Raw genomic sequence first — 17844 nt, 5'->3', positions numbered from 1 at the left:
TGCTCTGTCCATAATGCAGAGGGCACCTCCAGGGGTAGGGTCACCGGCACTGTTCGGCTCTTCCTGGTGGAGTGCTCCGGCCCCAAACTGCTCACCAGCAGGTGAAATGCAGGTCTCAGAGGGGCCCCTCAGCTCCGCCTGCTTCCAGGTTGTGCACAGGTGGGCCCCGCACAGCCCCTGCAGATGATGCCTGCCCACGGGGGAGTGGGCCGGCCAAGTGCAAGGAGGCAGCCCATTACCACCACGGGGCCCTTCTGATCTTCTTCTCTGGCCCCCTGCCCTGCTGTCATTCACATCCCAAGTGATCATCAGGTAAATAATTCTTGCTCATAGAAATGCAAATTGCTTTCGGAGGCATGCAACCGATTGTTGTTCTGTGGATACTGACTAGACTTGCCAGTTTTTGCAGCTATTTGTAAATTCATTCCAGCATACCTTATTTGACTATATATGAGAGGTACTTCGAATTCTCCTTTGAACAGGTTGTAACATCTCACGGGGTCCCTCACTAATTAATGAGTTAAATACAATCTTGACACGTGTTCACTTTATTTCTGTGTGAGAGTCATGATGGTACTTTTTCAAAATAAATTATCCTTGAATACTCCCAAGACGGCTGGCAGTTACTCATCTGGAAACTGGGAAGGCGGGGGGCTCGGGGCACGGTGCGCCCCCACTTGTCTGACCGGTCCCGGTGCTGCTCATATGGCATGGCCAAGGCGGTGGGGGACTTCCAGTGATCTCTCCCAACAACTGTTGCACAACGTTGTTGCTAACAGAAACATGGAAAGACATCAGGTTCCGTCCTGAGGAGAGGCCCCAGCCCCACATTCTGAGCAGAAAGGGACCTCCCTCTTCTCAGTCATGCCCAGAACGTGGGCTTCACAGAAGAGGGCTCTGGAAAACAGGGCGTGAGCTCAGGATCTTTATGCTGGACCCCTCTGTCATTTGAGCTACAGTAATTAAGCCCCTGCTATGTGCAAAGTGTTCTGAGTGCAGAGCCAACCAGGAGCGCTCCCCTTTTGGGTCTCTCTCAACTTCCCTAGACCTCTGCTCTGCTGTCATTCATGTTCCAGCTGCCCCCAGCATCAGGTAGGGACTTAAGGATCCAGAGAGACCTTATGTTCCCACCACACCCCGCCCAAGCAAGCCTAGCCAAAGATCCTCCTGTGGGAGGCAAAACTCTCCAGACTCCAGGGCAGCTGCCTGCCTTGACACCACAGCATCCCCTGGGAAGATGTCCTTACAGTGGGGTCTCCTTCCCCAGATTGGAAATTGGCACCCTTCCCCACCAAAGTTCCTGAGTCTTTAGAGTCCCCCGTGTGGTTCAGTGGTAGGTGTACCAGAAGCACATCAGACAAAGCGAGGCTGGAGCCCCTGCTCCTCCACAGGGTGCTTGCTGTGTGACCTTGGGCCAAGGGCTTCACTGTCTGCTTTGCCACATGGAGAATGGGGACCATAACAGCCCCTGCCCCATAAGGTCGCGAGCAGTAAATAGGACCATGCCGGAAAGCCCTAGCACAGTGCCCAGCACACACTGAACTCGGAATAAATGCTGGCAGGCATCAGTGTGGTTATTAATTATTAATCTACCCCCCCATAAAAGGCTAAGTGGGGTCAGAGTTGTTAATTCCATCCTATAAACCGGCTAATTGAGGTCCAGATGATAAGGAGATACAAAGTGTCTCTAAATGTAAGTTCAAGTACAAAGTCAGAAAACCAGAATTGCGAGCCCCCCTAACCCAGATTTGAATTCCCCTCCTCAGTTTCACAGGGAGGAAGACGGGCAGGACCATCTAAAGAGCAGATCAGGCAGAACAATAAGGATGACCACAGAGGCCCAGCCACCCAAATCCCAGGAGCCCTGAGCCCAGTTTGCTGTGTCCACCATGGTGTAGCGAAGGGCCATGCAGGTAGCACACTGCTCCCAACGCTGGCTTTGGAACGCCAGGTACTCCTGCTGGGGAGCAAGGGGGGCAAGAGGTCCTGCACCAAGGGGCTTCCGCTCAAGATGCTCTACCCTATTCCCACCCCACCTCCTCGGGGCTGCACCAGCCCGCTGGGAGCAGTACATAGGCCTCCTGGGAAACAGGTGATCTGAAAGCCCCCAGAGGGGCTCATTAAAGAGCTTTTTGGAGGCTCCAGCTGCAAGTTCACAGATGGATGGATGGATGAATAGGAATGTGGACAGAGATTGTCCCAGGAGACCACAGCCCCCCTGCTTCCCCTCTTTCCAGTCATAGCAGACAGGACAGGGATAAAGGGGGAACTCCCAGAGAAAGGGTGTCGGAAGACAGAGGAAGCCAGGACCGTAGGGGGAGGGGCCGGGATGGGACCACCTCCTCCTGCGGGCCTGGCATTGTGCTAGTAACAACAGGAGAGCCTCTGCTTGATGCCTACTCCGTCCCTGACAGTGGTCCAGTGGCTTTCCACCTGCTATTTCATTTATCCCCCTCACCACCATGGAAGGTGAGTGCTGTTATTATCTCCAATGTACACATTAGGAAACTGAGGCCCAAAGAGGTTAAATAACTTGTCCAAGCCAAGACTGTGCATACAAGATCTTATTGAACTGTGCTCACGATGACTCTATGGTGAAAGAGACTATTTTTATCACCATTTTATAGAGAAAGAAACTGTGGCTCAGAGAGGTTAAGTAACTTGCCTAATATCACACAGCTAAGAAGAAGGGGAAAATATGACTTAGGACCTGGGTTTTTCGGTGATTTCCCACCCCAAGTTTGGGCTTTAATCGCCAAGTCATACTGCCATCAACCCTGAGATGTAGTATCCCCAGATTATCTTTTAGAGGAAGAAACCAGGCTTTCAAGGGCCAAGTGACCAGTCCAGGGCACACGGTTAGTGACACATTAATCAGCACTGGAGCCAAGCCTGTCCCCATTCTCCAAAGACCACTGTTTTCTGGGATACCACAAGGCTGCCACATGCATGGAGGCTACATCTCCCCCCTCGCACCAGGCCCTCCCAAAGCAGGAGGCTTGACCCCTCTCTATCTCCAGACACATGGTCCCCAGCTAGGAGTGGCTCAGGGAAGAGATGATGCTTTCTCAGGCACAGCTGCCTAAAGGCAGACTAGCAGACTCACAGTAGGGTTTCCCAACCCTGAGGTACCCCATCAGACTACAGGGAAGGACTGGGGTGCACTTGGTAGGCTTAGCAGGTAGACAGGAGCCTATCTGCAGTAGGCCTCGGTGGATCAGATCTTAGAGAAATTTCACAAAGTTCTGCCCAGGTCTCAAGAGCTCCCCTGGAATCCTTGACCCCTGAGAGCCTCCCATGCCCCCTTGGACTTTACCCCCCCACACACACACCGTCCCAGTGAGTCTGAGCCTAAGGACAAGTGAGAACTTGGGGAGTGATCTGGCTCTCAATCTCGCCTCTCTCTAGTCCCCTCCTCATCTGCTGGGTGACCCTGGGAGGCAAGCTTTTCTACTGTGGGCCTTATTTCTGCAGGGGGGAACAGAGGGCCCCCACTCAAGGCCCCAGACACATGTGGCCAGGAGGTACTTGCCTCAGCTAAGGCAGGCAGGCCCAACTCATTCCAGAGCCACCTCCCCCCGCCCCCCGCCACTCACAGGGCGTCACAACGGCCTAGGAGACCCTCTCAGAGAGGGACTCACCCCCACTGCCTGCAGCCCAGTGTCGTGGGCCAGACAAAGCACCCGGGGTATAGCGGGAGAGAGAGGGATAGAGGGGAAAAGAAAGAGGGGCCGAGACCAAGACATGGGGGAGAGAGAAATGACAGAGAGACAGCACCAAATGGACAGAGAGATCGAGGGGGAACAGAGAGAGAGAGAGGAGCAATAGAGACAGAGATGGAGGAGAGATAGAGACAGAGACAGTGGAGATATAGAGAGAGACAGAGATGGAGGAGAGACAAAGATGGAGGACAGAGAGAGAGACAGAGATAGAGACAGAGCTGCAGGCTTACAAAGATAAAAGCAGAGAAAGGTCAGCCAGAGATGCAGGGAGGCCGAGAACACAGAGAGGGGTAGAGACACCTGGGCAAAAGCAAACAGAGAGGGGCGCCTTGGTGGCTCAGTGGGTTAACGTGTCTGCCTTCGGCTCAGGTCGAAGAGTCAGGAGACTCTTCGGCTCAGGTCAGGAGATCCCAGGGTCCTGGGATGGAGCCCCACATCGGGCTCTCTGCTCAGCAGGGAGCCTGCTTCCTCCTCTCTCTCTGCCTACTTGTGATTTCCGTCTGTCCAATAAATAAAAAATCTTAAAAAAAAAAAAAAAAAAAGCAAACAGAGAGCTGAGGAAGCCCGCCAGGGGAAGCAGGGGCTAGTGGACTGGGGAAGAGGGGGAAAGGTGAGCCAGGAGAGCAGAGGCGTGGAAAGGAAACAGACAAGATGCGGAGGACATAGAACGGACCGGGGCCAGGAGACAGTCCAGCAGCGCAGGGGAGGCGCGGGGCCAGTGTGGCCAGTGTGGCCAGCGGGGAGCCGAGCGGAGGCGCCCCGGCCCCGCCTGCCTGGGCATATGGCTCCTGATTTCCTAAAGGCACAAGAACGATCACCATTCATCTCTATAAATAATTTTATCCGCTGAGCCTCCTAAATGGGTTCTCTGTGTCTACGAAAGCTTTTAAAAACCATTTGCTTGGTAAACATGCAGGCGGCAAACAAAGGCCTCTTCCTCGAAGAGGGAGGGGAGGCTGGGAGACCAATTAGGCTGAGGGGGTAATTAAAAGGGAGAGTGCGCTCCGCTAGGCCCCTGCCCGCCTCCTTCCCTCCCAGGGCCTGGGAGCCAGCTGAGGCTGCCAGTCTGTCTCCGACAGAGCTCTCCCCGGGCTCCTCACCCCACTCCCCACTATGCTCCTCTCTTCCTGGCTCAGCGCTCACAGCCATGCCCTGGGGGGGAACTGAGAGGGACACCCCGAGGGCACCAGGGCCATTGCCCTGCCCTGAGCCAGCCCATCCACCCACAGAGGGCATCTTCATCCCCACAGATGCCTGAGCCTGGTATTCCTAACAGTTCACAATGTGCTTTGTTTGTCTCTAGCCCTGGCCCTCCTGCTTTCCCATGCCCTACAGCCTTTAGTCTAAGGCATTCTTGGTCACTGCTGTCTAAAACCGGACAGAGGCCAGTGCCCCCCAGGAAGTTTTTCATCCCTAACTCTAAACCCCGACGTGTAGTGCCAGGTCCAGACCCCCCCACACACACCAGGGCTACCCGTGGATGTGGACATCCTGCTTTGTCAATATCCTTCCTGAATCTTCCACTAGGAACTGGACTTGGCCCCAGAAGAACCCTCTGGCCCCTCATCTTGGCTCTTGCATCAGCAGAGCCTAGGAGAACATCTGCCTGGATAGCTATACCTTCCCCCAAAAGACTCACTGCTGCCTGCTGTCTGCTGTCTATCTGTTAAAGCCCCCAGGTCACCATCCCTCCTGCTGCTGGGCCCTGTCTTGGCTCTTGGGACACCCATAGCGGGATGCCCCCTTTGTCCCTGTTAAACCTCACCTTGTTCAGTTCTGGTGTTTGCTCCAGTCAACCGAGATCCTCGTGGACTCTGACTGGAGCATCCAGTTTATTCCCTAGTCCTTCCTGCCTCTACTCCACTCTGGCCACTGGGCTCCTGAGCTCCGATGGGGACACTCTGAGTGTTGTTGGGTACAAGACAACCCCATCTCCCCTGACTCTTCAGGGGTGATCCACGCGTGGGCTGCTCAGGCTCCTTGAACCGCCCACTGCCAGCAGGCCTTCCATTCCTACCGCACATTGTTGCCATCGCGCCAGAGGGCCTCACTGGGGACCCTGGCTTCATAAGACATGCCCCCCAATGGCCCCAGGTGGTCCAGTGGTGCCAAGGCACCTCCAGCCAGCCCTTTCTAACCCCCAAGCACCCCACAGTTCCCCGACTCTATGAACCTAGAAGTCACACAGACTTCAGATAGCAAAGAGGGCTTGAACGCCAACCCCCAACCCACTCCCAGCTACAGCTGTGATGAAGCAGGAGCCTGCCACTGTCAATGGCCGGGGTAGGGTGGGGAGGAGGGTCATGGTTGACCACGCATTCAAGAGCTCTCTGCACACAGGTCATCCAGGAATGTGGAAGTTAGGGGTTCCCAACCTCTACCTGATCAGAAAGGAGGAACTGAGAACTCCAGCCAGCCTTCCTCTGAGTCCCAGGTCCAGTAGGACCAAAGTGGAGGATGCACAGGACAGAAGTCATGGGATAGAATTTACCCTGGATTGACTCTTGGAAGAACGAGTCCCCTGATGGTGGACATTCTAATTCAGTGACTTGTAGAGTGAATAAGCCCAGGAATTTTGTGTTTGAGTGCCGCTCTGTTTCTTAGCAGCTAGACACCCCCGAGAAAGTTACTTAACCTGTCTGAGCCTCTGTTTTCTGACGTGTAGAATGAGAACACTACTGCCTCCTTCCAGGGGTCATCTGAGCATCTGTCGAGTGCCCACAGCATCCCAAGAGCCCGAAGAAGACTGCTTCCTTTCAACCCCATAGCATGGAAGCAATGAGTCCAAATGGTTTTCAAAAACCCTGGGAACCAGATGTTTTAAAAGTAATTTGGTGCATAAAATGTTTATTTGATAAAGCCTCCAGAGGTGCACCCCATCATCAGATACATTAACGTGTCTGCAGTGAGACTTGTGATGCTTCACATCAAGCAAAATAAGTAAACTCGGTGTTCATAGTCTCATGTCAACTCAAATCAAATCTGTCACCAAATGAGTTTCGAGAAACAGCTCAGTTTTCAGGGACTGTAGGCTCCCTGAATTCCAGGTAAGGAATTTGGACCTCTGTCACTGTCCACTCACTCAGAGGCAGAGGGGCAGAGGTCCACTGCATTTGGTACCCACCGGGGTATGTGTGGGCTTCATTGTGAGCCAAAGGCAAGCATGGAGAGGGAGGATTCAGGACAGAGTGCCTGCAGTGACCGAGGGACTGGGGGTCCGGGGCATGGGGGTCCGGGGCATGGCTTCACAGTGCTCTGGAAAAATCTCTCCACCCCAGCCCCCACCGCAGTCACCAGGCCAAGGGCACAGGCTTGAGACCTCCTCCTGCCTGCCTCCCCCCAGCTCTCCCCTCCAGCCCAGCCCAGAGGCCAGCCCCTTCCCCCAGACGCCACCCTGCGTGCTGAGCAGTCCCCAGGCCCAGCCACCCCCTCTGCTCAAGCTCCTGCCCTGAGACCAGGCAGCTTCCAGACATGATGTGTATTAGTTTCCTGTGACTGCCATAACGAATGACCACATACTTGGTGACTTAACCAATACAGATTTAATATTCTACAGTGCTGGAGGTCAGAAGTCTGAAACGGGTCTCACTGGGTTGACACCAACATGTCACAGGTCTGGGTTCCTTCTTGGAGGCGCTAGAGGCCCCCGGAAGATCCCTGGCTTATGGCGTGGAGGGCCAGCGGAGCCCTCCCATTGTCATTTCACTCCTGCCTTTGCCATCACATCCCCCCTGCCTCTTCTGCCCTTCCCTTCCATGTCAAAAGGCCCTTGTGATTACTCTAGGCCCACGTGCATAACGCGGCACTGTGCTGCCTCGTCGTAAGCTTAGCCAAGAACGAACAATTCCATCTGCAGCCTTACTTGCCCTTTGCTGCCATCTAACATGGTCATCATTCCAGGGGTTAGGATGCAAGCATCTTGGGGAGGCTGCTGTCCGTCTACATCCTGCCAGCCGCCACAGAAGCCTGGAACGCCGCGTAATGAGGGCAAAAAGGTCTAGGCTAGCAGGTGAGGTCTGCCACTTAATGCTGGGCTGGAGCTAGGCAAGTAACTCCACCTCCCTGTGCCTCACGGGTCTCATTCATGCAATACCTATGCGAAAAATACCCCCTCTAGGCTGGTCTAAGCTGGAGATAAAGCAAGGGTTTGTCCTCCCTCCAACCCTCTGTTCTAGTAGGAAGGAGAGGGGAAAGAACCGAATCAACATACAAAAGGTCAGGTGGTGGGGATAACTGTTATGCAGGAAAGTTAGCAGGGAAAGGGGCTGAGGACTGAAGGGTAGGGTAGGGTGTTATTTTAGGAAAAACGGTCAAGAAAAGCCTCTAGGGTGAGGTGACACTTGAGCAAAATGAAGTGAGTGGATCAAGGCCTGTGAGTGTCCAGGGGAAGCAGGTTCCCGGCAGGCAGAAACAGTAAGTGCAAAGGCCCTGAGGCGCGAGCGTGCCTGCAGTGCTTAAAGAGCATGAGGGAAACCAAGATGGTAGAAGGAAGCAAACTGTAGGTGAGGACTTTGGAGAGGCAATGGGGACCTCAGTGAGTAGGACGTGCCAGCCGCAGGAGGGAGCACATTGAGTTTTATGCCAAGCGAGATGGTCAAGTTGAGCATCATAACTTTGGGGAATTAAGGTTATGTACAAATACCTTGCACTGGGTCTGACATATAACAGTCACTTAATAAACTCGAATTCTTAACCTCCAGGACAGAGACCACGTCTCCTCAGCAAGTTGGGCAGTCCCTTGGGCTGTGCTGTGCCCAAGGGGATCCCCCGCAGCAGGGCACCTTCAGACTGCGCACCCATCCCAGCCACAGCCCAGAGCCCGGTCGTCTCCAGACGCGCTCCAGCGTCCGGGTCTGTGTTTGTGCAACATTTCCCTGCAGCCCCCATGGTTCTGTTAGTTTTCATTGCTCCTTTATTAATTGGCTTTTCTGTTCTTGGGATTATTTGATTTCCACTTAATTGCATGATGACAGCAAGGTTTGTTTTTGTTCTTTTCTTTCCCAGCAGAGGGGCAGATGCTGCAGAGCGGGCCAGGCTGGCTGCTCAGGGCTATCTGGCCTCCTCAGGGACAGCCTTTCTGCTTCCCAGGAGACAGAGGTGGGAGGCCAGAGCTGTGGGGGCAAAGAGTAGGGCCACCTTCTGGGTTTACAGCCAGAGCCTGGTGCCACAGATTCAGCTAAAACCCTAGGTTGGTTTACGGGTGGTGTATCCTTGAGCCAGCTGGGCCGGGCCTGGAGCACAGGCTGACACTCAACCTCAGGGGCCGGAAAGCAAAGTGGGACCCGTGGGGATCCCAGCTTAGACAAAAGAAGCTTCCAGGGAACTTGCCTGGGGCCAAGGAGCCAGCCTGAGGCAGGACTAAAGCCAGATCCAGAAGATACTACAGGCAGACCTCCTCTCCTCCCTGGGCGAGCCCTGCCTTGGGAGCTCTCAGACTAACAGTAACAGGCAGATAAACTGACAGTGAATTCTGAAGGAAGAAGACAGCCCTGCCCCACGGCTGAGTGAAAGATGCAAGTTAAAAAAAAAAAAAAAAAATCCTACAGGGTGTTCCCACTTTAGTTAAATAAACTACACACACACAGACACACAGACACAGACACAGAAACACACACACACACACACACACACGGAAGGATTCATTCCTTTAACAGATATTCACCGGACCATTGTGTGCTGTTTCTCATCTAGCTACTAGGGAACACAGGGTAGCAAAAAAAAAAAAAAAGAAAAGAAAGAAAGAAAGAAAGAAAAGAAAAGAAAAGAAAAAGAAAAAATAAGGTCCCACCCTCGTGGAACTTACATCATTCCAGAGGGAGAGATGGACCCAAGAGGAGTAAATCAGCAGTTTCTAATTTTAAACAATAATACACGTTGTGGAAAAAAATAATAATAATAATAAGGAGTGTCGCTAGAGAAGAATTCTCCAAGAAGGTAGCATTTTTTGGAAACTTAAGTATGAGGAGCTGGTTATGTGACCATAAGGCCAAGATTGTTCCTGGCAGACAGAACAGCCTGTGCAAAGGCCCTGAGGTGGGAAGGAGTTTATTTAGTGTTTAGAAGCCAGGTAGAAGCCTGGTATGTGCATGATGGAGGGAGAGGAGGAAGGGAGCAGAGGGTGAGGTCAGAGAGGAAAGCAGAGGCCGGCTCAGAAAAGGTTTTGTCATCTACAGTATGGAGTTTGGATTTTATGTTAAGGGAAAGATTTTAAGCTATGTAAAGAAAAAGGTCTGGAGGAACACCTGTCATGCTCTGAACAGTGGTTATCACTGAGAGAGGGTTGAGGGGCAGAAGAGGAAAGGACAGGATATCAGAGACAGCAAGACTAATGTCAAGTTATAGGGTGGGATTTAAATTTTGGGCCACTCACAGCCTCAGAGGGACCCAGCTTCAGGGAAGCAGGAGGCCTCAGCCAAGTCTGGGGTGGAGACAGGGCAGGGAGCAGGGGGGACAGGGTACCCAGACACCAGTGGGAGAGGCCACTGGACAGGGAGATAAGAAGGATCTAGAAGCTGGGTCTAGCCCCCGGGGACTGCCAGCTTATAGCAGACAGCAGACTGGTCTCCCCAGACCGAGCAGAGAACCAACTCTATACACTGGACGCTCACGGTGGAGAGAAGGAAGAGTTAGGTGAAGAGGTAGTAACCTCCAGATTCCAGGTACGGCATCTCTAGGAATCATTTCTACATGCATTCTTTTATTTAGCAAGCACATATTAAACACTCAGGAAGTACCAGGCGCACCCTCATCATTGAAGAGGGAAGACCTTCTTGGACCCTGCAGCACAGCGATTACAGCAGTGTAGACAGACGGGACCAACCCTACCTCCTGAAGGAGGAAGGCGGAGGGAAGGGAATTCGGGGTACACACCACGTGCTGGACACCCACTGGGCCTCTTACATTTGTGCTTCATTTAATCTTCAGAACAACTCTAGGTGGCAGAATTATCGATCGCGACTTACAGATGAGGTCCCTGCAGCTCAGAGAGGATAAGAGATTTGCTCAAAGTCACACAGCTCTTAAGTATGAGCCAGAATAGGAACCCAGATCTGTCAGGATCCAAACGCCGGGCTCTTTTAATACCACTGTGCTGGGAGCTGGAGGGCCCCTGTTTTTGTGGGCTGGGCCATGCAGGCATGAATCTGTGGATGGCTGGGGTTCCTGGGTGTGGGGATTCCGGGACAGGTTCCTCAAGACTGCCGGTCCTGGGGATAGGGAGCATGCTAGGGAATCTGACAGAAGGTGCCTCCTACATCCACTGGGGACCTGGGCCCGGGCCCTTGCAAGGAGCATCCAGCAACCCTCTGAGCTGCCTCCTGCCCTTGAGGCCTTCCGTCTGGGAACCCTCAGAGCCTTCACTTCAGGCTCCATCTGCCCCCTTCCCTTCCACTACATCTGGGCTTCCGAGGCACTCGAAAACTTCAGCGACCCTCCGTCTGCATACAACCCACAGAGTTACATGTGATCTGGAAGCACACCGTTCCAAACCCTGCCCAACCTGGTCCCCATGCCTCGGACTCCTCTCTAACACCTGCCCCCTCCCCGGCACACATGCGCCATCCTATAGCAAGCCAGAGCCGCCCCCCGCCCCCCCAGGGCTTGCTGGTGCCAGGAACATAAACCCACTGGTACTAACTAACTCAAGGGAGTTTCATGGAAGCAGAACAGGACACCTTGGATAGGGTCTCCAGGGTCATATCAGCCTCCGTCCTCTCTCTACTATCCTCTCCTGCTCTTCATTACACACCGGCTTTTTCTGCTTACTCAGGGCCCCATAGCCCTAGGCTGGCAGGCGGCTTTACCTGGTCTGCCCCCAATCTCTGCCGCCATGATGGGCTTCCTGCCCGCTCACCTCCCCACCATCCATCTGACTAGCTCTGAGTCCAAATTCCCAATTCCCAGGAGCAGGGCTCTCTGCTTGGCTCAGCATACCGTAATCCAATCAGCTGTGCCAATAAGAGCCAGAGTTCCCTAGACATAAGACTGGACTGTCAGAGGATCCTGGGTCTCTAGAATGAGCAATGGGCCTAGAAACTATAGCTGACATCGGGCCACCTCCTGTTCCTCCAACAGACCTACACTTGCCCGCCTCCAGTCCTTGCGTCATGCCATCCCTTGGCCTGGAACACCCTGCCGACAAATCTTTGTCCTTCGTGGTCCGCACCCAGTGACCTGATTCCTCCAGTCCTCCAGTTAGTTGACAACCCTGGTCCCCCAATCACTTGAGATGGCCCCATACACCCCCACCTCTGACACCATGGCCACGGCCAAAAACTCACTCCTGGCCTGCTCCGGCTCTTCCCGACATAGCCTGGTTCGGTCCTGCCTGGCCCCAAATTGCACTGGGCACAACATCTTTTGTGCCAGTCCTCATTTTGACCCCAGTGGCTGGCACTGATGTTCAAGCAAATTCTACAAGAGGAAGCAGATGCAAATTCTGAGCGGAGGCTGCCTCACTGGCAAAAGCCATTTGCAAGGCTTTTCCTCAGCAAAACTTACTCCTTCTCTAGACTGAGAAAATTTCTCACCAGTCCAGCCTCCGAGCCACCCCCAACCCTCAGACCAGCCATATTTGGCCCGATTCCTCCAGCTGTCCCCCACCTGCATCTTCCCCTGTTTCCCACTCTGAGGCCTACCTGTTTCCCGTCTAACACCTAATCTGGAACTCCCCCACACCCTCCCCACACCTGCAACACTTTTTAAATCAGAGATAACAGATTCCAAAAGCTCAGATGCTAAAGATAATAACCCTCCCCCCCAACCCTCTTTGCCCACAAAGCAGGTTGCACTCAGACTTTCCATTCTAAGCCCCATTAATTTTTTTTTCCCCCTCTCTCTTCTTTTTTAAACACAGGGTAATTTAAACCCTCTTTTCACGGATGAGAGGCTTTCAACTTTGGCACTAGAACCTGGGTTTGATTCATTTTTTGATCCTCAGAATAGATTTTTTTTCCCGGCCAGAGGGACCCCCTGATCCTCTGGGCCAAGCTGGAGCTTTCACAGAAATGATTGCTCAGGACCCAGGGAGGAGAGGTGACCCGTCCAAGGCCACACAGCACAGGAAGGGTGAGAACCCACATTTCCTAAGGTCCCTTGTGTGGCTTTCTCTCTCCTCCCTCTCCTGCAGAGGGTCATTTTTTTTTTTAAGATTTTATTTATTTATTTGACGGACAGAGATCACAAGTAGGCAGAGAGGCAGGCAGAGAGAGAGGAGGAAGCAGGCTTCTCGCTGAGCAGAGAGCCCGATGTGGGGCTCAATCCCAGGACCCTGGGATCATGACCTGAGCCGAAGGCAGAGGCTTTAACCCACTGAGCCACCCAGGTGCCCCCATTTTTTTTTTCTTTTCAAAGATTTTATTTATTTGTCAGAGAGAGCGAGCGAGAGCGAGCACAGGCAGACAGAGTGGAAGGCAGAGTCAGACGGAGAAGCAGGCTCCCTGCGGAGCAAGGAGCCCGATATGGGACTCGATCCCAGGACGCTGGGATCATGACCTGAGCCGAAGGCAGCTGCTTAACCAACTGAGCCACCCAGGCGTCCCCCCATTTTTTATAACATGCACAAACCATGCACTTAAAGAGAAAAGCAGGAGGTAATAGGACCAGCAAGTGGCACCTGAGAGAAGGCAGAAGCTGCACAGAGAGCAGCACGAATATGAGGACAGTCCTGGGGTAACCCGCAGTGTGAGAACCACAGCCACCTCCAGAGCCCCCTGGCGCACCAAGCAGGACCTTGGGCACTGAGCAATAGTGGCTCTGGTGCCTCTATTCCCCCAACCCCCCCAGTGAGGACTTGCTCTGTGCCAGGCACGATTGTCATATCCAGCCCTCCCACAGCGGCACCATTCCACTCTGCCCACTCTACAGATGAAGAAACTAAGGCACAGAGAAACTGAGCCACTTGTTCAAGATCACAGGCAAGTGGGAGACCTAGAACTGCAAGCTGTCCGGCCTCAGAGCCCACGCTCCCCCCAATACTATTTTTTGAAAATCCCACAAGCTGGGAAGCTTGTGGAGAGGTGGAGAGGGTCAGAGTAGGGCTGGGGGGGGGTGGTCATCTCATCCACTGAAAAACAACACTGTTGGTCACAAGTGCTAGGTCTGAGCAAGCCGGCAGACAGCTAACCTTGCTTCCGGCCAAGGTGGACCCCAGCCCGCGGCACCCGCAGATCAGACACTTGCCTGGGATCTGGCCTTTCTTCTCTCCCTGCAGAGTCTCGCCCTGCCTGTGTGCATGGCCCAGCTGTGCCAAGGCCAAGGCACCTGGACGCCCCCAGAACAGGCATGGAGACTAGATGGAAACGCACATACTGCACCAGGAGCACGGAAGGACCTCCCCCCCCCCCATTCCAGAAAGTTCTGGATAGGTGGAGGGAAAAGGGGCAGAGGAGGAGGCTCTTGCCAGAGAACATGGAAGCTGCACTCCTGCAGGGCTTGGGTCTGAGGAGGATTCCCCCAGGGATCAGAGCTCAGCCAGAGGAAAAGCCCACAGTCCTGTGCTGGCTGCCAGGGACCTGTATGACCCAGGCCCTCTAACCTCAATGACCTTACGTCCTACTTTAGTCCAGGCTGCTCGCCCCTCCCCAGTCTCATGGGCCACCTCCCCATTCCTCACACACCACATGCTCAGTCCTGCCTCTGGGCCTTTGCAACTGCGGTTCCCTCCGCCTGCACTTCCTCTAGACATCACATGGCTGGTTCACTTTCTTCCAGTCTTGACTCACATATCATCCTCTCAGAGAGCCCCCTCCCCCAGCAACATCAGTTAGAATTGCAAGTCAGCCCCACTATGACCTAACCCCCCTTCCTCGTCTTTTCTCCTTAATACCTCTGGCCATCTAGTACAATATATTTTGTCCTAATGCATGGATGTGTTTGTCTGGGAGAGCATGGATTTCGTCCAGCTTGTTTTATCCCTGGAGCGTCTCATCCTGCCTGGCACACATGTGCACCCTCCCCGGGTCTTTCGCCTTCTGAAGGTGGGAGCCAGCACCACCTGGGACACAGTCTGGGTCCATGTTCGGAAGCGACGGGAGGATATCACAACCATGCACCTGTAAACCCACCCAGCCGCAAGCAAGTGTGGGAGTGAGGGCGGCGGGAGCCAGGCCAACCCAGGCAGGACATTTTCGCTGCGTGGTCCCAAGGATCATGACCATTAGGACCGCCCATTTGTTCCCACTGCAGCACAAGCAGCTGTTCCATCAGGAGGGTCCCTAGAAGCCACGGAGGGTGTGAGTGCGAGGGAGGGAAAGGAGAGGGGAAAATTTAGAAAAAGATATGCAGAGTCAACAGGCAGCCAGAGACTGACGGGAAAGCAGAGGGGGTGAGCGGGAGAGCACAAGTTGCCGAGAATATCTCACAGTTGCTGGAACACGGCGGCACCTCATGCTGCTGGAGTTCTTGCTGCATGGATCACATGCGTGGACTTGGAAGCACCCATCCCCCTCCTGCTGCAGCGCGGGCTCTTGGGAGGGGGGCCAGCACTGCTCTGACCTTGCCCTCCTGCGTGCCTCACTGGTGTCTGGCAGGCAGCTCCAGCCGGCCGCCTCTGAGGACCTGGCTAGCTTTGAATGGGACTGAAGTGGCCAGGCGGGGGTGGGAGCAGCAGGGGGCCCCTCCTAACCCCTTGCCCTCCACCCTCTGGAGACCTCATCCAAGGGCTGCACCACATTGTCTCTCTGGGTGTCTCCAGCTCTAATGTTCTCTGGATTTAGGAGGGTTCTGTCCCAAATCCCATGACCTACCTCCTGAGGGAGGCCGCTGTGCCCTTCCCCGGAGGGAAACTGAGTAACTACCACAAAATTCGTGGTGTGTCCCACCCTGCTGCTCACACCCTACTTCTCCTGGCGGGATGTGTCAGCTCTCCGGAACCCGCCCTTCACTTTACGTCGGGTCGCTGTCCACTCCATTCCACAGCCCCTCGCTCAGGGCCAGGGCACCCCACCCCCAAGGCAGTCTTGCCCCCTTCTCTCCTGCCGCCACATCTCCACCGCAGAGACCATATTACCATGCAGCTCTGATTTCCTCCCCTGCTGCACAGCCTTCGACGGCTCTCGAGGCCTATGGGATCAGGCACAGTCCTTCACGGAGCTTTCTAGGGCCTCCATAATTCAGCACCACCTTCCCTTTCCAGCTGAGCTCCCTTTCTCATCCTCTGTTCTCCAGACCCTGCGCTTTCCTGTCTCTGTACCTTTGCTCACGCTAGTGCCCTCCCGCCAAGTGTCCTCCCACACCGATCATAACGACTCATCCTCCAGGGACCCAGCAGAGGCCATCCTCCCTCTCCCCATCAGATCTTCCCTGACTCTCCAAACGGTTGGAACATTCGACCCAGGCCTGCCCTCTGCCCCTTGCCTGCAGTCGTTATGGACATCACACAGGAGCATGACGGAGACTATTTCTGACGGACGTTTGCACACTCGTGTATACCAGCCAGGGACCTGCGCCCTCTGGATGCTCCACACTCTTGGTAGAATAGGGGTGGCAAAGACCCAGCCCGGGACAGAAGTCCCCACCAACGCCGGACTGTGTGTCCTGTTCCAGTCACTGCCCCGGCTCATTCACACACTGACTGACTTCACCCCACGACGATCCTGTGAGGCAGGCACTATTACTACCCCTGTCTTCCAGATGAGAACACTGAGGGTCGGGGGACCTCCTGAGGCCACAGAGCTGGTAGCAGAGCTGGGATGAGAGCCCAGAGGGTCCGGCAGCCTAGCCCGCCTTCTTAGCAGGTGTACCTACTGCAGCCCCCCCACCCCCACCCAAGCCCCTGGCCTGGCCACGCCCAGCTCCTGTACCCTCCTGGCCCTGCGTCTCCTCCATCAGGAGCACAGGAAACCCAGCTTCGTCCAGGGTTGGGCAGGGCAGGGCTAGTTTCTTGGAGTCACTCCGTGATAGGCTGGGGAGGGGAGAGCAGTTTGGATTACTGACTCTGAGCTCAGAAGAGAACAAGAGCAGAAGGGCTGCACAAAGCAAGAGAATGAAAGGATGCCTCACGAGAGAATGAGAGAGGGCGAAGGTGAGCGGAGGCTGGGTCCAAATGCTGGAGGGGTGATGGAGGGCAGATGGGGCGGTCTCCTCTATCTCCCCCTCCAACAACCCCAGCCGCACCAGCCACACAGCCAACCCCAGTGCAAGAAGAATCCGCCTCAAAGCACCTGAAAAAAAAATGTGCCAGCAAGAGCAACTGGCTTCTCCCTCTTATTAAATCCCTCACAGGGCTGTGGGGCCCCACATCAACAAGAGGGGTTCTAGGAAAGAGCAATTAAGGGCCCCCAAGGCTGTATTTACCTGACATCCAGCATCTGGATGAAAAGTGAAAAATCATCATCGTCAAGGTGGGGTGTTTTTTTGTTTTTTTGTTTTTTGTTTTCAGTACAAAGCTCTGGGTATTTAGAAATATCTGAGTGATGGGCTGGCTGGTTGTGCTTTTCGTCCAGATGTTCAGCATTCCCTAGGTTCAGGCTGACAGCGGTTGCTGTCGTGACAGGCTCGAGAGGAGGAGCCTAGGGGATGGTGAGAGAAAAGCGGTGGTAGTCCTGCCCTGTGGAACCTTCTGCCCCCTGGCTCACTCTGTCTTCACCACTTGCCCCTCGGCTGGGAAAATGTGCTCTCCCCAGCCCCCGCACACAGCCTCCAGGTTGCACGGAGCTGAGAGACATTGACGTTCATACAACATCTTCCGCTGGGAATCAGCAGGCCCTGCACAGAATTAGCTGGCATCTTACGCTCCTGGATTATGCAGGCAGCGACTTTGATTGAATCTGGCAACCAGATTTATGAATCAGTCGATATTTATTGCGGGGAGCAATCCATCTTCATGTCTGGTCTGTACACACAGAGCCCCACTCAGGGCGCACCCGAGGCCCTGGTGCTAAATGGTGGAGCGGTCTCAGTGAACACATCTGAGGGAGGGGGCCACAGAGGGATCTGACACCAATCAGAAGGGAGACAGGATATAATGTGGGTAGGTGTTACTGGGTAGGGGTGGCAGTGGCAGCTACCATATTCATCCCATGTTTGTCCCTGTCTGCCCTTCCCAACCTTCTCCCAATGCCCCACACCATCTAACAGAAGTTAACTAACGGTTGCATTATTTGAAGTCAAACGGGAAGTAAAA

The 17844-nt window shown here is 54.2% G+C and overlaps 1 long non-coding RNA gene across 1 annotated transcript in view; it reads right to left on the bottom strand.

The window, feature by feature from the left end:
- Positions 1–542: 542 nt before the first annotated feature.
- Positions 543–17844, bottom strand: part of LOC131816507 (uncharacterized) — a 30002-nt gene continuing 12700 nt past the window's right edge. The window contains exon 3 of the long non-coding RNA XR_009348084.1: positions 543–772. This is a non-coding gene — a long non-coding RNA (uncharacterized LOC131816507). The remainder of the gene's footprint in view (positions 773–17844) is intronic.

Source organism: Mustela lutreola, chromosome 15 (genome assembly GCF_030435805.1).
Source record: "Mustela lutreola isolate mMusLut2 chromosome 15, mMusLut2.pri, whole genome shotgun sequence".
Lineage (NCBI taxonomy): Eukaryota > Metazoa > Chordata > Mammalia > Carnivora > Mustelidae > Mustela > Mustela lutreola.
The sequence above is the reverse complement of the archived record's forward strand: the minus strand, read 5'-3'. Positions and strand labels throughout refer to the sequence as shown.